The 18,723-nt window shown below is 48.3% G+C and overlaps 1 long non-coding RNA gene and 1 other non-coding gene across 2 annotated transcripts; one reads left to right on the forward strand and one right to left on the reverse strand.

The window, feature by feature from the left end:
- Positions 1-3,772: 3,772 nt before the first annotated feature.
- Positions 3,773-3,879, reverse strand: LOC120095806 (U6 spliceosomal RNA). Its single transcript, XR_005491570.1, has one exon. It is a non-coding gene; the product is annotated as a U6 spliceosomal RNA (small nuclear RNA).
- A 521-nt stretch (positions 3,880-4,400) lies between these two features.
- On the forward strand, positions 4,401-14,745 carry LOC134480975 (uncharacterized). Its single transcript, XR_010056069.1, has 2 exons — positions 4,401-12,909; positions 14,164-14,745. It is a non-coding gene; the product is annotated as an uncharacterized LOC134480975 (long non-coding RNA).
- Positions 14,746-18,723: the final 3,978 nt, after the last annotated feature.

An 18,723-nucleotide genomic window follows, 5' to 3' on the forward strand; every position in this document is an offset into this window, starting at 1 on the left:
TGAGACTAGAAAACCAGTAAATCCCACTTGAAGATGCCTGCGAACTGATGTGTCCTCGAATGCTTGTCACAGGGGGGGATCCTTTAGGAAGGGACAGCTCCTGCTTGGTGATGCTAAAGAGCATGGTAGACAACTCCCTTCTAGGAAAGGATCTGAAGGCATCTAGGAAAGACCATGTGGCATTAAAATGGAGCTAACACTGGGCTGTATGAAGGGTGACATGGTCCCTTCTTAAGGAGTTAGTGTCCCTCAGGGGCTGGATCCCACGATGTCACCCCAGCTCAGACCTGGCTCCAATTCCCCATGAGAACTGGCCTGGCTTTCTCCAAGTCAGCTTTCCACATCAGTGCTGACTGGTCTCTGTTTCTTTCACTTGTACTTAGCTCTTCCTTAGGACCCAGCAACAACGGGTATTGAGCTCCGTGAGGATGTAAACAGTGGTCGTTGTTCTGAGTCACCTAAGATTTCATCACTGAGGGTGACTCAAGGGTCTTATGAGGGCTTAGATTACTTGTCCCTAGTCCCTTATCTGGTGGTCATAGTTGATGACCTTGGGCCATGGCAAATATTCTCAAAATATGTTCCTGGAGAGGCAGCAGTGGCCTCTGTTGGAAATGTCAAATGTCAAATGTCCATGCTAACATCTGCTAGAAATGTCAACTACTAAGGTGCACTGCGAGTTGACCAAGTTAGAAACCGCCATCTTTTAGTCCCCCCTGGAGAATTCATGTGCTTGGTAAAGTTTGGGAAGCTTTGTCTGTGGCATATTAGATCAGGTGAATCTTGGGAACATTCGTTATTTTCGTAATTCATAGGATTACCGAGCACCAAGAAGTGATTCTCGTTCATGCTGTCATCCCAAGGATGCCTTCTCACGCTTGGCACATTTTGGAATGTGCAGACTCACTAGGTTTAGACTTTCCTTCGAGGAGATGCCAGGGCACCATGACACAGGCAGAGCAAATGCTTGCTCTGAGATGAAAGTCAGCATATGATTGGCGATTTGAATGATGAGGACAAGAAGGGAGGCAGAGACAGGGCTGAGAATCTCAATAGGAGAGCACGTTAGCAAGTCCGTGGTAGAATAGGACCAGCAAGTTCTAGAAAGAGTCAGGAGGCAGGATGGGCTAGAGCAGTGGGTGCCTCTTCTCGTAGGAGACCTATGAGAAGTTCAGTGATTCAGTTACCCCAAAAGTAGTGGCCTTAGAGACAGAAAAGAATGAATGGTTGTCTCCAGATCTACCGTGCAGTTCTTGATTCTGAAGCTTTTATTTGGGAGACGGATGTATTTTTAGATAGCACTACAGTACATTGAAAGCTTTTATCTGATGGGGGTGAGGGGACATATTTTCAGGTTGCACTACAGTACACTGAAAGCCCATATCTGATGGGGAGTATATTTTCAGACAGCACTATAGTACATTGAAAGCTTTTATGTAATTGGGGTTGGGGGACATACTTTTAGGCTGCACTACAGTGCACTGAAAGCTTTTACTCAATGTGGGGAAGGACATATTTTCAGGTTGCACCACAGTACACTTAAAGCTTTTATCTGATGGGGGGCGGCGTATTTTCAGGCTGCACTGTGGTACAAGCCTCAAGCAATTTGGCATGACTCTGGCTGTTGGGAAACAACTGTGCCTCTGGGACAGCCTGACATGTCACTCCAGCAGCCTGCTAGGGCCAAATTGTTCTTTTAAAGGAAGCTTTGAGCTGATTCTGAACTTGGAAATAGCAAGGGGTAACAGAAGGTTGAGTCACAAGTGCATACCTGGTCAAGGTCAGTCCCTGCTCCCAAGAAAGGGAGGGGGGCTTGGATGGGCAGCGTCACACTATGGTACACAGTGCTCCTTGATCCAGCCCGACCACCATACTGGGTTCTGTGTCCAAAGAGGTTCCAGGTGCCTGGAAGCTAAGGCACAGGCTTGTGGCAGTAGGTCCCTGAAGAACTAGATTATTCAGGAAACAATACTCATCTCTCTGAGTATTCGGCTGTGGGGCATTTTATTGTATTTCAATGTTTGACAGAGAGTAAAGTGCAATGTGTGCAGGGAAGTTCCTTACTGGGGATCCGTTACTGACCAGATGCACCATTCCAGCCACGCTGAAAAGAGAAAACTGTAGTATAGCAGCTGTTATATTCGGAAGCAGTGCAGGCTAGCATGGACTGGGGACAGCCTCAGACACTGCGCTGTGACTTTAAACTCGTCATCTGTGTCACTCTCATAGGCTCCTACAGGGCAAGCTTACATAAAAGCTTCAGTCTTATCGGTGAGCTGACTCACAGATAAGATTGACACCTTCTGGGGCTGGGGATTTAGCTCAGTGGTAGAGCGCTTACCTAGGAAGCGCAAGGCCCTGGGTTCGGTCCCCAGCTCCGAAAAAAAGAACCAAAAAAAAAAAAAAAAAAAAGATTGACACCTTCCAAGTCACAAAAGACAAGGTAAAAAGGAAACCATGGGAGGAGGCGGGGAGAGGCACAGACAGATTCAATCACACACAGACACACAAAGACATATACAGAGTCACACGCAAGTACACACATGTACACGCACATGCATGCATGCATGCACACACACACACACACACACATACACACACACACACCTTACACACCTTGGTGGAAGACAGAATGGCATCTTAAGCCAGCATCTAGTGATGGGGTTCTGTGGATTAAGAAACTTCTAGAAACTCTGTTTCCTCAGAGAGGAATGCCTTCTTCACAGGACGATGTGAGGAATACCTGAGAGTGTTTGCCTTGAATACCTGAGAGTGTTGCCGAGAAGCTTTGCCTTGTGCCTAACTGTTCTGCTCCCGGTATCCCTGCATCAGCTGTGGCCATGTTCATCCTCAGAACTTCTGATGCCATCCACTTCCCCCACTCCTGGGATGATTCTGCTCCCAGCCCATCGATTGGTTTAGCTAATGGTCCTCATCTGTCTGGCCAGGTGACCTGGTGACTAGTCAGTTCTGCATGAAGCATGTGGAAAGACTTGGACCGCTCAGCTGCTCTGACAGATGAATGTTGGCAACCCTAAAAACACCGATGTCCAGTCTGTGGCTTGTCTTTCCCACAGCCCTCGTGGCAGAGGTTTAGGGTCCCCGGTAATACAGACCTTTCTTCAGCATCCGATACCTCAGGAACCTCCGATCTGAACCCCTTGACCTTGTAACTCCACTGACTGCAACCCCTCATACTCTGTGGTTTTGCTTTAAATAAATTAGGTAAAACGGGTTCTTGGGAGCATGACTTTTCAAGGTCCATGGAGAAGCTTCATGATGGAATCAGAGTTAATATTTTTATCCAATCCTCGACTAGACTGAGCAGTTAATATTTTTACCCAATCCTTGACTAGACTGAGCAGGACAATGGAAACAACCCTGAGTGACTCCTGTGTGAGTCTGGAACTTTTCCCAGAGGACAGAATCTTTTTTTTTTAAATTTATTTAATACTTAATAATAATTCTTTGGTTTCCGGGCAAACATCCCCCTCCCCCCTCCCCTTCCTTATGGGAGTTCCCCTCCCAACCCTCCCCCCATTGCCGCCCTCCCCCCAACAGTCTAGTTCACTGGGGGTTCAGTCTTAGCAGGACCCAGGGCTTCCCCTTCCACTGGTGCTCTTACTAGGATATTCATTGCTACCTATGAGGTCAGAGTCCAGGGTCAGTCCATGTATAGTCTTTAGGTAGTGGCTTAGTCCCTGGAAGCTCTGGTTGCTTGGCATTGTTGTACATATGGGGTCTCGAGCCCCTTCAAGCTCTTCCAGTTCTTAAAAATATGGAACGCTTCATGAATTTGCATGTCATCCTTGCGCAGGGGCCATGCTAATCTTCTCTGTATCGTTCCAATTTTAGTATATGTGCTGCCGAAGCGAGCACCAGAATCTTTGAGAGAACTAGGAGCTGGTGCAGTCTGGAATGTGGGAATTAGAAAACCTATACATTAGGGAACAGATGCACTGTCTTCCTCTCACTGTAGGAAAACATACACCACATAAAACTTACTACCAGTCACCTCCAGTTCATTCAAGACACACATGACCGCAGCCACTTCTCAGACCCACCAGAGAAGGAGACTCTCCATGTCCCCCTCCTCCCAGACCCTGGAAACCACTCGGCTGACCCTATAGACCTGTCTATCCTGGATATTTTTGTAGGGCACGGACATGATCACGTCACTGTGAACTTTCCGTCATCCAAAGCAGTTGCAGATAGAAAAGCCGGCCAGGTTTTCCTTTCTCCTAGCCCATCCCCCACCAGTGTAGCTCCCGTCCTGCCCAGATGCCATCCTTGTTTGCTGAGCCTTCTGGAATTCATATCCGTGTCCCAGAACACCTGGCGCACTCTTATCTCCTCTCGATCACACACAGTGACGGTCTATACATGATATACTGTTCCTCTTTTTTTTTTTTTTTTTTTTTTGTCCCTTACCAAAACATCCTGGATCTGGGCTCCCATCAGCACCAGACAGCTTCCTCATTCCTTCTCATCGCTCTACCGGGGTTTGTTGTTCAGCTGTCCCATGCCTTGTTTAACTAAGCTTTTCTTGATGGACGTCTGGGTTTATTTCCAGCTTCCAGCCCCAGCCAGTGGAGCTGTGAGGAGTTATCTTGCACCCACGTTACTGCCAGAGTATCTGGTGGCACTCCCAGAGAGTGGCGGGAAGGGCACAAGGGATATCTGTTGATTTTTGTGATCCTCTGTGTCACACAGTCCACCCCACCGAGCGCTACCCATCAGCCTCTCGCCCCAGGTCATTACTTCTCTATAAGGACACAGTTCTCCTCTGTGCAAAGCCTCTCTCCAGCCCTTGGTGTCTTTAGTTACTGTCCTTAGAATGGACGTCTTCCTTTTCTACACCAGTGCACAGCTCCCAGGTAAAGGCCGTGTCTCAGATAGGTTTCTAGTGCTCTGATAAACGCCATGGGCAAACCTATGGAGGAAAGAGGTTTTTTCTTCTTACAACTCTCAGGGCACCGTTCATCATGGAGGGGAATTGAGGAAGGAATTCAAGTCAGAGACCTGGAGGCAGAAACTGAAGCGTAGGCCATGGAGGGACATGCGGACATTACTAGATTGCTCGACGTGACTTGCTCAGCCTTCAGTCTTGGACAACTGAGGACCATCTGCACAGGGGTGGTACATGGTTAGATGGTTTGAGTTGATCATTTTAAACCTGTCTCTTTGAGTCTTGTTCATGAGTTCATAAGACGTCCCTGCCCTGGCTGGAGAGATGGCTCAGCGGTTAAGAGCACTGACTGCTCTTCCAGAGGTCATGAGTTCAATTCCCAGCAACCACATGGTGGCTCACAACCATCTGTAATGAGATCTGGTGCCCTCTTCTGACCTGCAGCCACATATGCAGGCAGAATGCTGTACATAAAATAAATCTTTAAAAAAAAAAAAAAAAAAAGACGTCCCCGCCCCAGCTATGAGGTATCTCTGGCATTTTCTCCAAATCTGGCTGTCAGTGGATCTAACCTCGCTACAAGTACGGTTGGGAGATCACAGCTGCAGAGACGTCGTATGTAGTCCTGTCACTGCTGGTCTGTGATTCTAGGATGGGGAAGAGTGATCCTGGGAGCCCCAGCTCAGCTCCCAATCTGCCACCTGATCTCAGATGAGTCCTTCCTCTTCTCACACGTCAGAGCTGCTAAGCAGGAGCCAATCCACAGACCACTGGCTAAGGCTCATGATGTCTGAGAGGGACTCTGCACATCTTAGACGGTTTAAGTCTAGTTTCTTTTTATATTATTTGTAATAATAAGAGAGCCGAGATTGGGTATTTAACATGTAGATAAGGACACCAGGAGTCCCAGGTTTGGTGGCTGCCTGTGCCACAAGCTTCTCTGAAGAAGGGTCTGTGCTGTCCCGCACATGGCAGAGAGGGCAGAAGGCGGGGGCATTTGCAAAGAATGAAAAATGGCTGAATATGCGATATAGCCAACCTGTTCTTTGGAGAGAATAATCCTTTCAGGAGAGGTCGGCTCGATGCCTCTCACTGCTGTCCCATCAGAGACTCAAACATCGGCACGAATTCTGTCTGTTGATAAAGACTAAGATATAAGCTTCCTCTTCAGTCAGAAACCATGGAACCCAGATACCAAACTGCTACTGTCCATGACGAACCTCCCTCCTAGTGCTCATGCTTCCAAATGACAAGATGCTGTATCCATGGGGACAAGATGCTGTATCCAAGGGAACACTTACAGGAGATCTGGGCCAAGCAGGTCCTGCTGATGTTTTGCTGCAAGGCCCTTTTACCAGTGGTGTGGCCAGAGCATGCCCATAGATCTTGGGGGGTCTGCCGATCTGAGCATGCAGCAGAAAGCCACGTTGATGAGTGAGTCCTCAGGTGTCCTTACAGTGAGTTCTACTCACTATAAAGTGTCTTTACGAGTGAGTCCTCAGGCAGAGATGTCCTTAGCTCCAGGTCTCAGTCAGCAGAACCCAACATAGGCCCAGCTCTTCTGTCTCTCACAATCTTATTTACCTCAAAGGTCCCCAATCGTCAAGAGTCGCCAGTTCCTGTGTGTCTTAGAGTCTTGGTCATTGAACTTGCAGAATGACCATGATAACAGCAGACAGAATGACCACACAGACCCTCTGTGTGGAAACAGTTTATCAAACACTTTCTGCATTCATCATGCTTCTGAACATGGACTCCCACTAGAGTTGTTCTTCTGCGACCTTCCGGTGTGGAGGCTCATCTGGGGTCCCAGTGGGACTAGGGTTCCCACCCTTGGGAAGTGGCAGCTAGCACTTTTTGGGGGATCCCATCTAAAACATAGTCTCTGAATCCACCATCCCCACATATCAGCCTGGGAAGGACCCTGGGAGCTGACACCTGACACAGCTGTAGCATTTGAGGAAAGACTTGGAATCTAGTCTTCCCATCACCCAAGGGTTGGGGCAAGGTAAACGCTCATCTTACAGACCAGACCAGAAAGGAGCCTTTCTCTCAGCAGTGTAGTAGCAGATACTCAGTTATAAATTAGACCCAGAGCCCGGGAATTAGCTCATTGGTAAAGTACTTGGTTCACATGTGTGAGGACCCGAGTTCCATCCCCTGCACCCTTCTAAACAGCCCAGCAAGTGGCTTGAGCTTGTAATACCAGTACTGGAGATGCTCTCTGACATAGCTGGGTCCACAGTCTTGGTGCCTAGCTAGTGTACCTTAATTGGTGAGCCCCAAGTTCCAGAGAGAGAGCCCCCACCTCAAAAGACAACGGGGGGTGTTCCTGAAGAATGATACATGAGGTTGATCTTTGGCCTCCATGGATCATGTGCACACATGGGTACAGGCGTTCGCATGCACACGTTAACCTATACATACGCACACACTGCAAATAACATAACTCAAGACCTTCTGTCTGAACTACCTGGGCCTTTGCTCAGCTCTTCAAAAACACTCAAGTCAACATCTATTGGAAAGAGGAAGAGCTTCAAAGAGACCCCAGATGGCCTGGCTCTGACCAGAGAGAATTGACTGGGGCTGGATGTACTCTGTAGGGTACTTGTCTCTTGTACATCTTTTAAGGACAAGCTAAAGGTGTGTTTACTGTCTATCGCATGCAAGCACCAGTCTTGGGGTCCAAGAGTCCGTGTCCAAGCAACTTAGAAGTCCTGGCATTTATTACATCACGGAATGTCCATAGTTTATTCCTTTGTTACAAATACAGCAAGAAATCCCCACCAACTGGAGGGAGATCTGAAGTCCAAGATGAAGGCATGGACAGGCCTGACCCCTTCTGAGAGCTGTTAGAGATCTTCTAGGCTCAAACACAAGAGGGAAAGACTAGACACAAATGGATGTCTGGGAGCAGAGATCTGCAGATCCTGTGCCGGGTGACATACACATTCCTGGTTTGTTTCTCAGCCAGGTCATTAAGGCAAATGCTAAGGACCTGCCCCCGTTTTGCAGATGGAAAGACTGGATGTTGGTTTGGAAAGGGGCAGGTTCAAACCTGGAAGTGTGAACTGATCGATCGGTCTCCACTGTGCCACTCTTCTAGAACATCTGTGTTTGGAGCGGGTGGGAGAAGGAGGGTGTGGAGCTTGTATCAGCTAGGCAGCCACAACCCCAGGGAGGGGTAGCAGTCTCCGCCTTCACCCTCACCTTGCACCTTGACAATCTCCAGTGTGTGTGTGTGTGTGTGTATGTGTGTGTGTGTGTGTGTGTGTGTGTGTGTGTGTGTGCGCCAGTGTCCAGCTCCCTGCTATGGTGCATTGTTTGCCTGAAATGGTCTCCCAAGGCCCACCATGTGGCTCACCTCTTCTGACAAAACTGTAGCCAAGCTTTGACAGAAGGTGCCCATCACTGGAAAGTGACTGTGTTTCCCCTGTCCCGTGCCTGGCTTTGTGTCCAGGGCTGGTGGAAAAAGCAGAAAGTTGACAAGATGATGTCTGTGGCTCTCACTGAAGGTTTATCTCCTCCCAGAAAGTGTCAGGTCACGTGCCAGGCCCCTGGGGGTTGGGGAATTTACAACTTCTCAACTCTAGTATCCTCGTTGGCAACCCCACCCCACGCGCTATGCTCTGTTGATGGATTCAGATGTTCTGTGGAGTTTAATGTTGCCACTGCTGTGTTTGTGTTTTCAAGTTTCTCCTCCCCAGTAGCCAAATCTGATTTTTCACCTATCTCCCATAATGGTTAATATTGACTGTCAGTTTGAGGGGGATCTGGAGGCAACCAGATTCTGATCATATTACTTAAGGGGCTATCTAAATTATGGTAATTGAGGAGGAGCGATGTTCCTGAGTATGGGGCAGTGCTAGTCCATGGACCGAGGTCCCAGACTGAAGACAGAGGAGAAGGCGGGCAGAGCACCAGAGTCCATTACTCTCTGCTTCCTGACTGTGGACAATGGGATCAGCTGCCTCGTGCTTCCACTGCTATGGTGGACAGCGCCCCCCCATATCTGTAAACTGGAATAAACCCCATGCCCCTTAGGTTGCTTCTTGCCAGGTATTTTGTTACAGAAACGAGGAGAGAAACTAAAACACCTCCTGATGAAAAGCTGAAGACACTAAATGAATTTCTCAATATCTTATTGTTTCATGTGAAATGATATCATGTCATACCTGATATAAGCCTCATTAATTCATACAATGAAAAAAAAAATAAAGGGGCAGAAGAGTAAAAATTTTCAAAGAATGCTAGACACTGAGGAGGTGGTGAAGAGACCTCCAAGTCTCCTCTGCCGTCACCCATGATCATCCTGTGCCAGGTGCTGTTAGAGCTCAGGGCGATGGCGCTCCCTTAGATGTGTGCAGGGCCAACATGAGGCAGATGGAAAAGGATTCTGGAGATTAGAGATAGTTCTTCATCCCAGGAGGAATGGTACCTACAGACAAACATGGCTGACATCTGAAAGAACAGGTCTCTACTTCCAATTCTCCCCCAGCCTATGGAGGAAACCAGGTGTGGGGTGACTGGGGTGGGAGAGGGGCTGCAGCAGGAGAGGCTAGCATTAGGAGCCTGTCTCCTTGGGGCTATTCCTCTACCCTAGCTGGCTTCTGAAAGGGCATCTTCATTTTCATGGTGCAGCCATATTTCCTGGACCCGAACCTATATGCTGTCCCATAGAACTCTCCTCTTTGAGCTCCCCTCAGTCATCAGTGAATACCCTCGATAGTTCTGGCTCTTAGGAATGGCTCTCTGCAGGGATGAGCGCAGTGGCTCAATAAACACCTGTTGTTGGCTTACACACACTAAAAATGTTGATGTAAATAAAAATTTAAAATACACACACACACACACACACACACACACACACACACACACACTGACTTGCTTCAAGCCCTGTATAGTCTCTGCATTTGACTAGCAAAGCCTGGAGTTATAGTGAGAACATGCTGGGAATGGCTCTGGCATAGACACCCCAGCTCCGTAGGGTGTGAGAAACACTGGCTCATCCCCAGTGCCCCACTTCCCAGGGTGACCATCACGTCTTTGCAATGGTCATTCGCCAACAGAGTCTGCAGATGATATTTCTGGTCTCTACCACAACTAAACTCCTGCGTGTAAAAGAAAGAGAGAGAGAGAGAGAGAGAGAGAGAGAGAGAGAGAGAGAGAGAGAAACGGGTTCAGATCTGTGCTGCTATGACCTTGGGAGTTTAGGTAGCCACTTGACGGTGCTGTGTGCCTCAGTTTCCCTGGGGATTATAATGACATCATCCCATAGTTGTACAATAAAAACAAACATCTCTCTGAAAAGTGTTTGAGCAGCAGCAGCTGGCTGTGGCATGTTACCATCCTTCCATGGTGGCAAGGACCTAGCTGTGTCTCCCTGATGACAATGTTTTTGTTGTGTCAGTTGCTGCTAAGTCATGACCCGAGTTTACCTTGGCGACTTGTTTCCACTCTCAGTAGAAAATTGAATTTGGATAGACTGCAGCCGCACTCGGCTGCTCTCTGGGTCTTGGCCAGTGAGTGGCTTTCAGTCACTGCAGACAGGGCAGAGTCATTGGGATTGGATATTTTATGCCACTGCCCCATAGGTTTGGATGAGCCTCTTGTAAGACAGCTTGTCGGACCATCTAACAGTGGACTTTCCAGGTGCTCGGGTCACTCCGGGTGTCAGCCGGAGAAAGCTGCTCTCGTGGCACTGTCATACAGTCTCTATATCCGGGGCAATGCCTTCTGTCTGTGTCCGGAGCTGCCTTTCTTTGCTTCACGCGGCTTGGCTGATCCCCATGTCTGGATGACGCCCAGCTCCATTATCCACTGCTTTCCGGGGCAAATGGTAGCAGCGCTCCCACCTGCTGGGCCTTGACTCCTTCTGCATCAGCTTTACGAACCACAAGCACAAGCACCTTCTCCAGTCCCACGTCTCACTAACCTAAGCTCCTTGGGGAGCAGAGGCAGAGCTCCAGTCCCCCATGGTTGCTTTAGACTGGAACATAGATCGTCACCATGCATTTCCTTCAAGCGCAGTCAGTGGAGTCAGTGCACCTGCTTCTCAACTGTTCCCCTATCGCTCATGGAATATTGCTGACTGACTTGAAGCCCACGGACCCACTGCCGATGAATGCCCCATCCCCGCTTCCTCCCGGACCCCAGGTCTGGCTAGTAGACGGCTCCATACATCGACAAGTCACGTGGCGGGAGTACTCACAGCCTGAGGCATATCCCATGAGTCTCTGCGCCCTCTCAATATTCTCTACTTATTTGTTTGTTAATTTGTCTACATCTGGAAGTCCCTAGACATGTCGGGCCAGGCCACAGAGACCACGCAAGCTGTCAAAGTAGAACCCAGGCTCTTCACAGGCTTGGGGTGGCCAGGCTATGACCACTGGCGGCACCCTACATTTTATCAATGATGTAGGAACAACACCCTTTCCGGAGCTCTTTCCTGATGCCACTGGCATCAGATGCAAAGGGAGTCGATGCTAGGAAAAAAAAAAATCCGCCTGACGATTTATCCCATTGGCACAGAGCCTAGAATTATAATCAGATCTTTACTCCTTCAAAGCCTCTTGCTTTGGATTTTTCCAAATGAAAAACAAGTATTGAGGGCAATTACCTTCCTTTCGTCTTCTGATGTACGAAGGGGAGTTTTCACCCGTCAGTCCACGAGCTCTCCCATTTTACTCTGAAGGCTTCGGCCCGTAGTCTTGTTAACTCAGCACCAGCACTGTCTGTCTAGGTTGTGGCTGAGGAGAGAGAGTTGTTATGCTGTGAATTAATATTTTCCCCCTTTTAAGAAGGCTCTGGCTGGCCAGACACTCCTTTGCTGACAAAATCTTCTGTTTTCTTCCTCTTACTGGAGGCATTGTTTACCTGAGTCCACTTGCTTGCTGTTATCAAGACACCCTCCAGGGGGCAGCAGACCACAGCCTCTGTGTGTGTTTTCCTCCCACATACAACTTAAACTGGTCCCAAGTGGAGGTCAGAGGAGTTGGACTCTGGCCTTCTTCTCCGGGCTTCTCTGGACTCCACGTGAGAGCGTGTCTCCTGGAGGAAAAGCAAAGCCCCAGCCAGCCTTATTTCGGGACAGCTGTGGACATGACCAGACCTATTAATTACTTAATTGAGGTGCAGGGCTTTGAAGATGAAAAGTACTTGGTAAATAAGTGGAGAATTCGGTGGCTTCCAGCCCAGGAACATCTTTTCAAGGTATTGTGTTCCCTCCGGTGACCTTTGCCTGCAAGCACAGACACCCCTGCCTCCACTCCCCACCCCAGCTGGAGAATCAGGGGTGTCTTCTAGGGGGATCCTCTAGCAAAATCACTTTGATCTCAAGCCACACCCCATTCCCTGGCTCTAACAACTAATTCTATCTTCCCTACACATGGCACTCACACATGCACTGACTGTCACAGGTCCCCAAGGCAACGGAGCCAGTGTAAAATGGGCACTCTGTAGCTCTAGCCACCAATCAGGTGGGCCCTCCAAGCATGAGGTCAACATATGAACAAAGCCCTTTCCCTCCTTGTAAGGTCCCAGTGACAAACCCAACTATAATCTTCCAAATTGAACCTGTGGAATTAAGGAGTTAATTTGGCTTATAACATGGGGTTGGGGGTGGGTGTGTTAGCTGCCCTGGACAGACTTCACTCAGCATGGAGGATGGAGAGCCCCTCCATTAATCCTCTCCAGCCAGTATACTCGACTACCTCCTGAGAGATCACGTACGGTTAGGGCAGAATTGTGTACAGGTGGCTGGAATCTCAGGCGAGTGCTTCATGACCCTCTCCACCCCAACCCCTTTCTCTGAGGAAAGATGGGGCCAATTCCCGATGGGGATGGTCTCTTACAAGCAGGTGCACCTGATCCGATGTGGGGCCTTTCTTTGAGGATTGGACTGGACCAGACCAACTCTTCCTGGGCAGAGCCTACAGCACAGCACATTCTTTTATTGTGAGGAGATGGGGCGTGGCCTTCACAGATGAATTGAGATGCAGGTAACGAAGGAAACACATCAGGTGCAGGAGGGTGTTTTAGGTTAAAAAGAATTCTCCCTCCTGTACCATCTTCTTCAGGTCCCTTCAGGAGCCTGAGGGTGTAGAAGGATGGGTACGGGATGGTAAGAGCAGGAGACAGGGTAGGGTGAGGTGGGGAGTGGGAACCAGGCAGGGCCAGGGACTTGAGTAAAAGCCCAGTGTCTGTGGTTCCTTCATCATTGTGTTGGGGTGGCTAAACAGGCAAAACCCTCGGATCTGTGAGTTCGAGGCCTGCCTGGTCTACAGAGCGAGTTTCAGGACAGCCAAGACTGCATACACACTGAAACTGTCTCAACAAAACAAAACGAAACAAAACAAATAAATACTCAGAGGCCAGAAACTCCAGAAGGTGATCCAACCTACTATGGGAGTAGCTGATCCTGCTATTAAATATAAACCGTCTTCCCCTTCCTCCAAGTGTGATCTTTACCAGGGAAAAGAGAAAGAAATTATCAAAGTAAAGTCAGATGTCGGATACGCTCTCTGCTCATGGTCAGCTAATTCTTGGAGACATAATTATGTCTCCAGAGCCTCTAGACTGAAGACCCAAAGGAGTCATTGAAGAAACTCAAGAGTCTAGACTTGAGTCTAGCAAAAGGCTCTGAGGGAAAAGAGAAACCCCAAACTTACCTAAGGCCCCAGTCGCTCAGAGCATGTGAGGTGTGTGTGTGTGTGTGTGTGTGTGTTCGTGTGTGTGTGTATGTGTGTGTATGTTCGTGTGTGTGTGCTCACTGTGGAGTCAGAGGACTACCTCAGCTGTTGTTCAGGCGCCGCCCACCTTGTTTTGTGAGACGGTTTTTCTTTGGCCGGGAACTGAAACCAGTAGGTTAGGCTGGCCAAACTGTGGGCCCTCGGCAACGGCCCATCTCTGCCTCCGGAGCTTTAAAACCCCGCGAACACACATTGTGAAGTCTAGCTTTTTAATCAGTGAGTTCCAGACAGCCACCTCAGGTCCTTCTGCCTACAGTCAGTCACCAGCTCAGCTATGGTTTCTAGGTACAGTGTTGAGCCTCAGGCACAAGGAGGGCCCCTCTCCTTTAGACCCTAGCCTCAGGCACACAGACGGACCCTTTCCTTTAGTTTAGGGAGTCAGTGGGCCCAGCTTTCTTAACTAGCTTATTGTGACCATAAAGGCAAGACACTGATTTATTTTACTTGAAAGTCCCCCAAACACCAACTGCAGGGTTTTCTGGCTTCGTCGGTTTTCTTCCACAGGTTGCCGAGAAGAGGATGTGCAAGAAAGGAGCCGAGTTCATCTAGCAGTATGTCAGTGGCGAGGATCCTCTGTGTACAGATCTCCAGCGTGGACTCTGCCTCATGAGTTTGACAGCAATGTAGTTGAAAGCAGGAGAACGGCGGAAGGCTAGGATCTCACAGGCCCAGAAGTGACAGAAGGTGACAAGTTTCCCTTTCTGTGCCCTTCTGTCCCCAGAGAATCCATCTATCCCGTGCCTCTGGTGTCACCTTGTGGTTTCTTCCACGTACATTGTGGCCATAAGCTTTTGCCACAGTCAAACAGACAAGGCCATGCAATCTTAAACTTGTAGCCTCCAAAACGGCGAGGTAAACCTACTCCTCCACTTTAAACATTGTTGTGACTGGACATTCAAAGAGAACAATGGTTAGTGTTAGCAGACGCCCTTCCGTCTCTGTCTAGCTATTGTCTGCCTAGCCTCTCTGTCTATCCATGAATTCATCTGTAACCTTTTATGAAAATGAGATTATGAGGACCATTCTCTTTTATGACTTTTCTTTTGCTATTACCTATTCTACTAAATCTTTTTTTTTACTTTTAAATTTTTATTATGGTTTTATTTTATGTGTGTGGGTGTTTGCCTACCTGTATGTCTGTGCACCTTGTACGTGTCTGGTGCCTGAGGAGGCTGGAAGAGGGCACTGGATCTCCTGGAACTGGATTTACAGATGGCTGTGAGCTGCCACTCGGGTGCTGAGAATTGAACCTGGGTCCTCTGCAACGGCAACGGGCGTTCTTAACCACTGAGCCATCTCTCCAGCCCCTCTTCCATCATTGTTGTGGGTAATTAATACATCCTGTCTCACACATGTGGCAAGTTTATTTAATCAGTCCTTGGGCGCTCCAAATGTCTTTACTGTTCTAAGCAACGAGGAGTTAGGCGTCTTTCTAAAAGTATTTTTGTGCATCTGTTGGCTTCTTTCACAGGATAAGTTAAGGAACAGGCACTGTTTGAGTTTTCAGGATTGCTCTTCTGAAATATCTTTCTAAATGACTCTCACCTGCCAGAAATGAGAAAGTGGGACTTACATATATTTATAAATTATTTTCCTATTCTTGTGGGATAAAATGACATTTCACTGGTTTGATATTTTGGAGTTTTAAAAAAATATTATCAGCTCTATTTTTGGTTATGGGGTTCTGCCATGTACTGCAGGATCACCTGTGTCAGCCTGTCCAGTGCTGGAACTATAGGAATGAATTTATTTTTTATTGGGTTTAATTCATATAAAGTGAACCCGTTATGAGCACACTACTCTGTGGATTTTAATGTATAGAAATGTGCTTTTAACCTTAACCCTGACCCAAATATACATTTCCAACTTTTCCAGAAAGTTCATTGTGCCTCTCCCAATTTAATTTCCCCATGTTTCCTCTTGCCCTGTCCACAACCCTCCTATCCTGGGAATACCCAGTACCTATGCTGTGCCTGGCTTGCTTCCTTGCTTGCCTGCTTGCACCCTCTCTCTCCCTTCTTCCTTCTTCCTTCCTTCCTTCCTTCCTTCCTTCCTTCCTTCCCTTCCTTTCCTCCCTCCTTCCCTCCCTCCTCCCTCCCTTCTTTCTTTCCTTTTTAATTTTTGAGACAGAATTTCTCCGTGTAGCCCTGACTGTCCTGGAACTCACCCTGTAGACCAGGGTGCCCTCAGACTCACAGATCCACCTGCCTCTGCCTCCAAAGTGCTGGGATTAAAGGGCTGGCTTCTTATACGCAACTCCTTGTCTGTCAGATTCATCCACATGGTATGCCCATCTGTAGCTTGTGCCTTCTCATTGGATTTGTTGGCATGTATGAACAAACCACTTTTTACTCATTCCTTCTTCTGCAGAAAGAGATCTTAGTTTTTTTTTTTTTCTAGTTGATTTGGTTGGCTGGGGGTCGGGGGGATGCAGGCTCTCACATCCAGGGAGCAAAAGGAGGTGTGGTCACCCTGTATATTTAGCTGTAGTAGATATTTCTAAATAGTTTTCTGAGTGGCTGTATCATCTTACCCACTTGAGAACTGCAGTTGCCCCATACCCTTGCCAGCCCTGTGGTATTTTTAGTTCTTTGAATCAAATGGTTTTTGTTTGTATTTTTATTTATATTTTATTATTACAAATCAGTTGCTTAAGGTTCCACACACACTCTCATTTGCATTTCTGTTTCCTTCCCATCTCTCCCCTTATTACAAATTGCTCTTTTGAGTAGAGGTTGAAACAGGGTCTTGTTATGTGGTCCACGGTGGACTTGAACTTGAAATTTTCTTGTCCAAACCTCCCAAGTGCTGGGGTTACAGATGTGTGCAATCACACGCAGCTGCCTGGATTGCTCCCTTTCTGGAATGGTTTATTTGAGAAGGCTCTGTCTTTCTTTTGCAGCAGGGCGATTGTATTTCTTATTGATCTTCAGGGTTCTTATTATAGCACTTGGGTTTGCTTGTTGTCTTTACATCTGCTTATCCTTAAACAAACAGGACGGAGTGCAGATAAATCTGGAAGCTCTGTCCTTGGCCGAAAGCTGCTCTGATGGTTCTGAACAATCCTCAGTGCTGACACTTTGCTGAAGGATCTCAGAACAGATATGTTCAATGTCTCCCTGACCCCTTGTGGCAGTCTGAATAGGTTTGGCCCTCATTGGCCATTGGAGAGTGGCACTATTATGAGGTGTGGCCTTGTTGGAGTAGGCGTGGCCTTGTTGAAGTGGGTGTGACCCTGTTGAAGTGGGTGTGGCCTTGTTGGAGTGGGTGTGGCTTTGTTGGAGGGAGTGGGGGACTTTGAGGTCTCCTAGTGCTCAAGCTCCACCCAGTGTGGTACAGGTTCCTCCTGGCTGTCTGTAGAGGACAGTCTCCTTCTGCTTCCTACAGATCAAAATGTAGATCTCTTGTCTCCTCCAGCACCACTGCCATGCTTCCTGCCATGGTGATAATGGACTGAACCTCTGAAACTGTAAGCCAGGCCCAGTTAAGTGTTTTCCTTTATAAGAGTTGTCTTGGTCATGGTGTCTCTCCACAGCAATGAAACCCTAAGACACCCCAACAGCTTTGTCACCTGGCAGACTGGTTGGTGCTGTATCCCACCCATGGCTTGGGTCTGGTAGGCTTCACCAGGTCAGTCCTGTGTCTGTTGGGCTACACTCACATTGGGAATGAGGCTGTGGTTAATCCTTTCAGCACCCACCATCTTCCTTATAGCCCACTTAACAATAACCTGTTTTATCTGACAGTCTTGTGTATGCATGTGATACATTCAGGCTGCTTATTCTCTCTCTCTCTCTCTCTCTCTCTCTCTCTCTCTCTCTCTCTCTTTCTGTCTCCCTCCCTTTCCCCCGCCCCCTCCCTCTCTCTATCCCTCTCCCTCATCCATTTCCCTCCTTGCCCCAGCCCCCTTTCTCCTACAAAGTTTCCATCATACTCTCAGACCCTTTGGTCCTGTTCTTATTTTAAGTTGTGACCCACTGGGCTTAACCAGGGGCTACCTGCACAGGCACAGATGCCATGCTTTCTGTCCTATGGGGTGTGGGAGATTCAGTCTGAAGAAAGTATTGAAAACAAAGGCTACCAGCTGCCTCTAATCAGGGCTGAGCCCCACGAGCCCCTCTCCTCCTGTGACTTGAGTGCCTATTGACTCAGTCTTATGCAGACTCTATACAAGCATTGTAGCTGCCACGAGTTCAGGAGTGCCACAGCCCTGTCATACCACAAGACAGCCCCGCACAGGTCTCCACACAGCACTACAGGCCTCCGCTCCCTCATCCAGCTTCTACCTCCTTTCTACACATTCTTTCATGATGCTCCCTGAGCCCCGGAGGGGACGATAAGATTTCTGCTGCCACCATGGCTCTGTTCATTCCACATGTGTCACCTGTAATGCATACAAGGAGATTGTGTGACCCTCAAAACCACCCAGGGTAGGAGGAGTCATTAGCATTTCAGTCTTGCAGATGAGCACATTGAATCACAGGTAGACCAGATGTCCCAAGGCCTTAGGGTTCAAACCCAGGCAGGCTGGGTCCAGATTCAGTTCCAGTCACTTGCTGCTAAGAGAATGAGGAGTCAGCTGCACAGGCCATTGAAGTCACACAGCTGTGGCCAAGATCAAGTCTCCAGTTTTGTGGTGCTTTGCATATCTCCTTTCCCTTCCTCTCCTTACTTCCCTCTTTTCCTCAGCTTCCTTTCTCCCCTCCCTCTTCCACCTCATTTCTCTCCTCTCTTTCCTTGTTTTTTTTTCACTGGGAGACATGGATATGCCCAGGGAGGCCACAGGCTTGATCCTGCCTTCCCCATCCTTAGACTTCATTTGAACTACTGTACTATTCTCATTGGGTGTGTTTGTTACAAACTACCACAGATTGGGTAGCTTAAAGCAACAAGAAGTCATCTCCCCATAGTTCTGGAGGCCAGAGGCCAGATGTCTGGAATCAGCTGTCATCGGATGGTCTCATGTGGCCTGGTCGCTTTTAAAGGCTGAATCCACACCATGCTGCTTTCCTGGCCTTTGGTGACAGCTGGAATCTGCTGGAGTCCTGTGGCTTGGGGACACAT

Source organism: Rattus norvegicus, chromosome 11 (genome assembly GCF_036323735.1).
Source record: "Rattus norvegicus strain BN/NHsdMcwi chromosome 11, GRCr8, whole genome shotgun sequence".
In the NCBI taxonomy this organism is placed as follows: Eukaryota; Metazoa; Chordata; class Mammalia; order Rodentia; family Muridae; genus Rattus; species Rattus norvegicus.